A 7,036-nucleotide genomic window follows, 5' to 3' on the forward strand; every position below is an offset into this window, starting at 1 on the left:
TACTTCTGTTGATGCAGCCTAGAATAGCGTTAGCTTTTTTTGCTGCTGCATCACACTGTGGACTCATGTTAAGCTTGTGGTCCACCAAGACCCCTAGATCCTTTTTTTACATGTACGGCTAGTAAGCCAGATGTCCCCCATCCTATATTTGTGCATCTGGTTCTTCCTTCCTAAGTGCAGAACTTTACATTTGTCCCTATTGAAATTCGTTTTGTTAGGCTGCGCCTAGTTCTCCAATCTGTTAAGGTCCTCTTCAATCCTGTTTCTGCCTTCCACAAGTCAGGGACGGCAAAGAATGTGGCCCACAAGACCAGGAGAACAATAAAATAATTAAAAATAATGTAAGATTATAAAATCATGAAATCCCAAACAAATGATAAGCACAGAGTCAAATGAATTCTGTAAAAATGCTTGGCAGAACAAATATGTTTCTGACATTATTAATTATGATAATACTAGTGTAATTATAAATTACCTTTGTGTGGCTTTTAATTATAAGCTGTTTTGAAGACCTATCGTGTGTGTGTGTGTGTTTAATGCACAAATAGTGTATATGAAAGGTTTTCAACACGGCGTAAGCTTTCTCTGCCTTTGTGTAAAAGGTGAACCTTCATTTCCTGAGACTGCCTGAGGACTTTGCCCAGCTGTTGTAAGACTATGACTAGGATATAGTGTCTGCCTCCCTCCCAGCAGCCCGGCCTAGTTGTGGCTGAGGGCAAGGTACAGGAAATGTTAGCATCTCGGCATCTGTTGACACTCCAGAGTGGCTGGGGAAACCCAGTCAGGTGGGCAGGGTGCAAATAAAAAAATTATTCTTCTTCCTATTACTATTATTACTCAGTCTTGCATATTCGGTTTCTGCATATGGAAGAGGCAAACTTTTGGCATTGCTTCTTACCTAGGGACCTCCCCCCCCCCCCATTTTTCTTTTTTGCAAATCCACAAATCATATACAGTGGTACCTCAGGTTAAGTACTTAATTCTTTCTGGAGGTCCGTACTTAACCTGAAACTGTTCTTAACCCGAAGCACCACTTTAGCTAATGGGGCCTCCTGCTGCTGCAGCGCCGCCAGAGCCCAATTTCTGTTCTCATTCTGAAGCAAAGTTCTTAACCTGAAACAGTATTTCTGGGTTAGCGGAGTCTGCAACCTGAAGCGTGCGTAACCTGAAGCGTATGTAATCTGAGGTACCACTGTATCAGACAGCCTACAATTCAGTCAATTGGCAATTTTTTTCCGCTTTAAAAGTCAACAAATGCCCACCCAACCCCTTTCCTTTGCTTGGCCTATGCACACACATCAGTGTTCGCTCCAGCTTCATTCCGCTCCCACAGCTGGTGGTTGAAGCCAAAGTACGTATGACGTGAGCCATGATCCATCTGGATCCTGTCTCTCCTGTCCGATGCCCTTTCCCTCAAATCAGCTTCCGCCCTCGGAAGCAGAGGTCAGCCTGAGCTGCCTGCATTTCAGGCAGCCGGGGACTTGCCCCGATGACAGCTGCAGTGAGTTGGAGGGAAACAAATCAGTTAATGGGCAACTGGCGAAGTTATCTCTGCCCCTTCCCTGGCATGTACAGAACTTTGAGAAACTGGAAGGAGAGATCACCTCGCTGTCTCTCAAGCCACTAATGTGTGCATAGCCTTAGTTCCCTGCCTTTCGTGGCTCACTTTAGTTAAAAGTTACTTTGCTGGTTGGTTTGTTCAACATATTTCTATAACGCCCTTCACCCCAAAAAATTGTTCAGCTTACAGCTTCGATCTGTGGATCTAGTACTGTACCACCTACCAATACATGGCTGTGAAAACAATCTTTTAGGACAGTGGAACTCCCTGCCTATTGACATTAAGCAGGGGTCTTTGTTGTGCTCTTTTCAGCACCTGCTTAAAACATTTCTGTTTGGGCAAGAGATACCAATGTGTTTCATTACTACCTCATATTGTTAATTATTTTGAAATGCTGTTTTACTGTTTTTATTTATAATTTTAATATCAATTGTAAGCCACTTAGAGGTTTTACAACAATCAAGCGGTACATCTAGGGTTGTGCGCCCATCTCACTCAAGAGGCCGGGGGCCAGCGCTGTCCGGAGACACTTCCGGGTCACATGGCCAGCGTGACATCGCTGCTCTGGCGAGCCAGAGCCGCACACGGAAACGCCGTTTACCTTCCCGCTAGTAAGCGGTCCCTATTTATCTACTTGCACCCGGGGGTGCTTTCGAACTGCTAGGTTGGCAGGCGCTGGGACCGAGCAACGGGAGCGCACCCCGCCGCGGGGATTCGAACCGCCGACCTTTCGATCGGCAAGCCCTAGGCACTGAGGCTTTTACCCACAGCGCCACCCGCGTCCCATCAAGCGGTACATACATTGTGTTAAATAAAAGCAATGACACAAAAAAAAGGCATATCAAAAAGGTGCTGCCTCTGTTGTCTATTTGATGTCCAGTGAAGATCTTCCTTTTTCAAGAAGACTTTGAAGTGGAGATATTTATTCTAGCCTGTTGCCTGTCATTGGATTTGACATTGTTTTCGCACACAAAAACCACCATCGCTTTTAATTTGTATACCTTCTTTCTATCTTACAATACCAAAGGTAGTTTACAAGTTGAAGAAACAAGGAGTGTACACCTTATAACAATCTAATGCAATACAGAAATGTGATAATACAACATAACTTTAATTATGTGTACATTTGGGGGGGGCATGGGTGGTGCTGTGGTCTAAACCACTGAGACTAGGGCTTGCCGATCGGAAGGTCAGTGGTTCGAATCCCCGCAACGGGGTGAGCTCCTATTGTTCGGTTCCAGCTCCTGCCCACCTAGCAGTTTGAAAGCACACCAGTGCAAGTAGATAAATAGGTATGTTCCCGCTCAGGCGGGAAGGTAAACGGCATTTCCGTGCACTGCTCTGGTTTGCCAGAAGCAGCTTAGTCATGCTGGCCACATGACCCAGAAGCTGTCTGCGGACAAACGCCGGCTCCCTCGGCCTATAGAGCGAGAAAGACCCAAAGAGGTATGAAGAGGGCGAAGCAAAGGCAGGCAAGGCGACAGAGTCTCAGATTGCTTGGGAATGTAGAGGGGGTGGGAGGAGACTTAGAGAGCTGTGGGAAGCCAGGGACCTTCAGTCCTTGCAACTACCTCATTGGGGTTAGACCTGCTGGAAAGAGTTGCTGTGCTCACTAGGCCTGAACTATTTAGTTTCTTTGAACACAAAGTTAACTTCACTGGCATCTTGTGAGTTATGGCTGACTTGCTCCCAACATCTGCCCTGACATATATGCTGGTTAGTGGAACAGTGCATTTGCTCAGTGCACTGCAGAATCCTATGCTTGCTTCCTTGGAATAAGTCTCATTTATTTAAACACGGTTTGCTCACAAGTCCAGGAGGCGAATGACTGCAGCATTAACGCTAGGGAAATTTAATGCCCTTGCAGTAGAAACAGAAGCTTGGATTACAAGTGCTTGGGTATCCCCACATTGCAAGCTCTTTGAAGAATGCTGTCTGGGTGCCACACCACAAGCCTGGTATCTTGTGTGCGTTCCTAGCCCAAAGTCAACGTCCTTTGGAAAAGCCCTTAGTTAAGAGGATTAAAGCTCCAAACTCACTTGTATTGACTTGGGAGTAAGCCCCACTGGGCACAGTTGGGCTTGTTGTTGTTTAGTCGTTTAGTCGTGTCTGACTCTTCATGACCCCATGGACCAGAGCACACCAGGCACTCCTGTCTTCCACTGCCTCCCGCATTTTGGTCAGACTCATGCTGGTAGCTTCGAGAACACAGTCCAACCATCTCGTCCTCTGTCGTCCCCTTCTCCTTGTGCCCTCCATCTTTCCCAACATCAGGGTCTTTTCCAGGGAGTCTTCTCTTCTCATGAGGTGGCCAAAGTATTGGAGCCTCAGCTTCAGGATCTGTCCTTCCAGTGAGCACTCAGGGCTGATTTCCTTCAGAATGGAGAGGTTTGATCTTCTTGCAGTCCATGGGACTCTCAAGAGCCTTCATGGATCACTGCCTTGCTGTGGCGAAGGGGCTTGAATAGCTCAGAGAAGCTATGAACTATGCCGAGCAGGGCACCCAAGATAGACAGGTCATAGTGGAGAGTTTTGACCAAACGTGATCCACCTGGAGGAGGAACCGGCAAGCCACTTCAGTATCCCTGCCAAGGAAACTCCATGGACAAAGACAAAAATTGGGCTTACTTCCAGATAAATACACAAAGGATCAAGTTGTAACATGAACTTTGCTGAAACAATACTGCAGCCTGCAATAAGATCAGGACTCTGTCTTAAGAAGGTTGTCAAAATATAGAGAGAAGCGCCTTTCATTGGGTAATCTGAGACAGCTACTCCAGGCAGCAGATGTTGAGTGCTGAGTAGGACATAGACAGGTATCACCCTATGAGGTCGCCCTCCTCTGCACACTTTCCAGTTTATCAATATCCTTTGTAAATTGTGGTGCCCAGAATTGGATACAGTATTCCAAGTGTGGTCTGGCTAAGGCAGAATAGAGAGCTACTATTACTTCCCTTAAAAGGGACGCGGGTGGCGCTGTGGGTTAAACCACAGTCTAGGACTTGCCGATCAGAAGGTCGGCAGTTCGAATCCCCGCAACAGGGTGAGCTTCTGTTGCTCGGTCCCTGCTCCTGCCAACCTAGCAGTTCGAAAGCATTACGAACTCACTACCTGGGGAACTAAAGGCTTGTACTAAAGACTCCATGGAAGAAGTTGGTTTTAAGAGGGGTTTTGAAGGGACTTAGGGAAGTGGGCAGATGTGGGTGGCACTGTGGTCTAAACCACAGACCCTAGGACTTGCCGATCAGAAGGTTGGCAGTTTGAATTCCCGCCACGGAATGAGTTCCTGTTGCTCGGTCCCTGCTCCTGCCAACCTAGCAGTTCGAAAGCACGTCAAAGTGCAAGTAGATAAATAGGTACCGCTCCATCGGGAAGGTAAACGGCGTTTCTGTGCACTGCTCTGGTTTGCCATAAGCGGCTTAGTCATGCTGGCCACATGACCCAGAAGCTATATGCCGGCTCCCTCGGCCAATAAAGCGAGATGAGCACCGCAACCCCAGAGTCGGTCACGACTGGAGCTAATGGTCATTTACCTTTAACCATATCGTAAGACGGTAATACCAGTCTGCCTATCAAATAATTCTTAAGTATAGGGTGAAAATAAAGGTAGAAAGGTTAACTTGGTTAACTTGATATTTGGCAATCTCTTTGTTTAAATATCCAAGTGATATTTGCATCCATTTCCTTTCTGGTTGTTATTGAATCAGGCCACACCGCCACAAATCCCTTTTACAATCTATAGTTACGATGCCGGCAGTGTTGCCTAATCAGAAGATGCATGCCTGGAAAGCGGCAATAAAACCAGGACCTCGTTAACACTACAAACTTAGAGCTGATTTAAGCCATTGCATTGTTGTTTAGTCGCGTCCAACTCTTTGTGACCCCATGGACCAGAGCACGCCAGGCACTCCTGTCTTCCATTGCCTCCCGCAGTTTGCTCAAACTCATGCTGGTAGCTTCGAGAACACTGTCCAACCCTCTCGTCCTCTGTCGTCCCCTTCTCCTTGTGCCCTCCATCTTTCCCAACATCAGGGTCTTTTCCAGGGAGTCTTCTCTTCTCATGAGGTGGCCAAAGTCTTGGAGCCTCAGCTTCACGATCTGTCCTTCCAGTGAGCACTCAGAGCTGATTTCCTTCAGAATGGATAGGTTTGATCTTCTTGCAGTCCATGGGACTCTCAAGAGTCTCCTCCAGCACCATAATTCAAAAGCATCAATTCTTCGGCAATCAGCCTTCTTTATGGTCCAGCTCTCACTTCCATACATCACTACTGGGAAAACCATGGCTTTAACTATACGGACCTTTGTTGGCAAGGTGATTTGTTGGCCATTGCATTAGGACTGATAATTTTGTGCAATGGGACGCTGGGCACTCTGCTACAATTGCAAAACCACAGTTCCCAGGCTCCTTCCCCTACTTGACCCTTAGGACCCCTAGCAGGCTAGCAACCTCACCATCCTCTCCAAGCCACCGTCCCTAAACATTCCCTCCCCCCACACCTACCGTATTTTTCACTCTATAAGACGCACCAGACCCTAAGACGCACCTAGTTTTTGGAGGAGGAAAACAAGGGGGGGGAAAATTCTGAATCTCAGAAGCCAGAACAGCAAGAGGGATCGCTGCGCAGTGAAAGCAGCAATCCCTCTTGCTGTTCTGGCTTCTGGGATAGCTGCGCAGCCTGCATTCGCTCCATAAGACGCACACACATTTCCCCTTACTTTTTAGGAGGGAAAAAGTGAGTCTTATAGAGCAAAAAAATACAGTATCTTGCTCCCTCCTTGAATGTTTTTGCCTTGCTGGAATATGTCTTTGAACTCCAAGAACAGGCACATCCCATTCTGTTGTTTAATGTGGATAGCAAGCTTCCTTTGGTAGTAAGTTTCAGTTTGAGAAGCGGCTTGTCTCTTTGTCAATCACGACGCCTGTGGTCTCAATGGGTTTTGTGCGTATGTTGCGTCTCCCTATGCGCATACTGCGACTTTAATGCACAAACATAACGCTCGTCCATACTGTCATTTAATACGCTCTCAAAAGATGATGTCAGGGTCCGGGTGGGTTCATACGGAAAGAGGTGGTCCTTGAGGTATTGCGGTCCTTGACCCAAAGGACCATGGACCTCAGCCTGAAAAATGTTCCCCACCTGCGCTATGCTTTACTAAACACAAAGGTGGTAGCTGAGTGGAAAATAACATCAGAGAGTCATTTAATCCTCAACTCCAGCTTCAAACAGCCTGGGATCAATATGCCTCAAAGACCAGCTGCTTCTTGCTGCCCCCACCTTGCACACTGTCACTATGACCTTGTTCATTGTGCAGCGCATGCCCTTCGTTGCACACCGTCTGCAGATTTCCCCTCAAAGGTTGCAGAGACGTCACTGTTGCCCATCAAACAAAGTGCAGTATTTTGCACCTGTTCTTCTTCTTCTCAGCTTGCAGGTGTTTTGTTTGTCAGTGCCTTGAATAACCACTTGCCCTACA

This window comes from Podarcis muralis, chromosome 1 (genome assembly GCF_964188315.1).
Source record: "Podarcis muralis chromosome 1, rPodMur119.hap1.1, whole genome shotgun sequence".
Taxonomy (NCBI): domain Eukaryota; kingdom Metazoa; phylum Chordata; class Lepidosauria; order Squamata; family Lacertidae; genus Podarcis; species Podarcis muralis.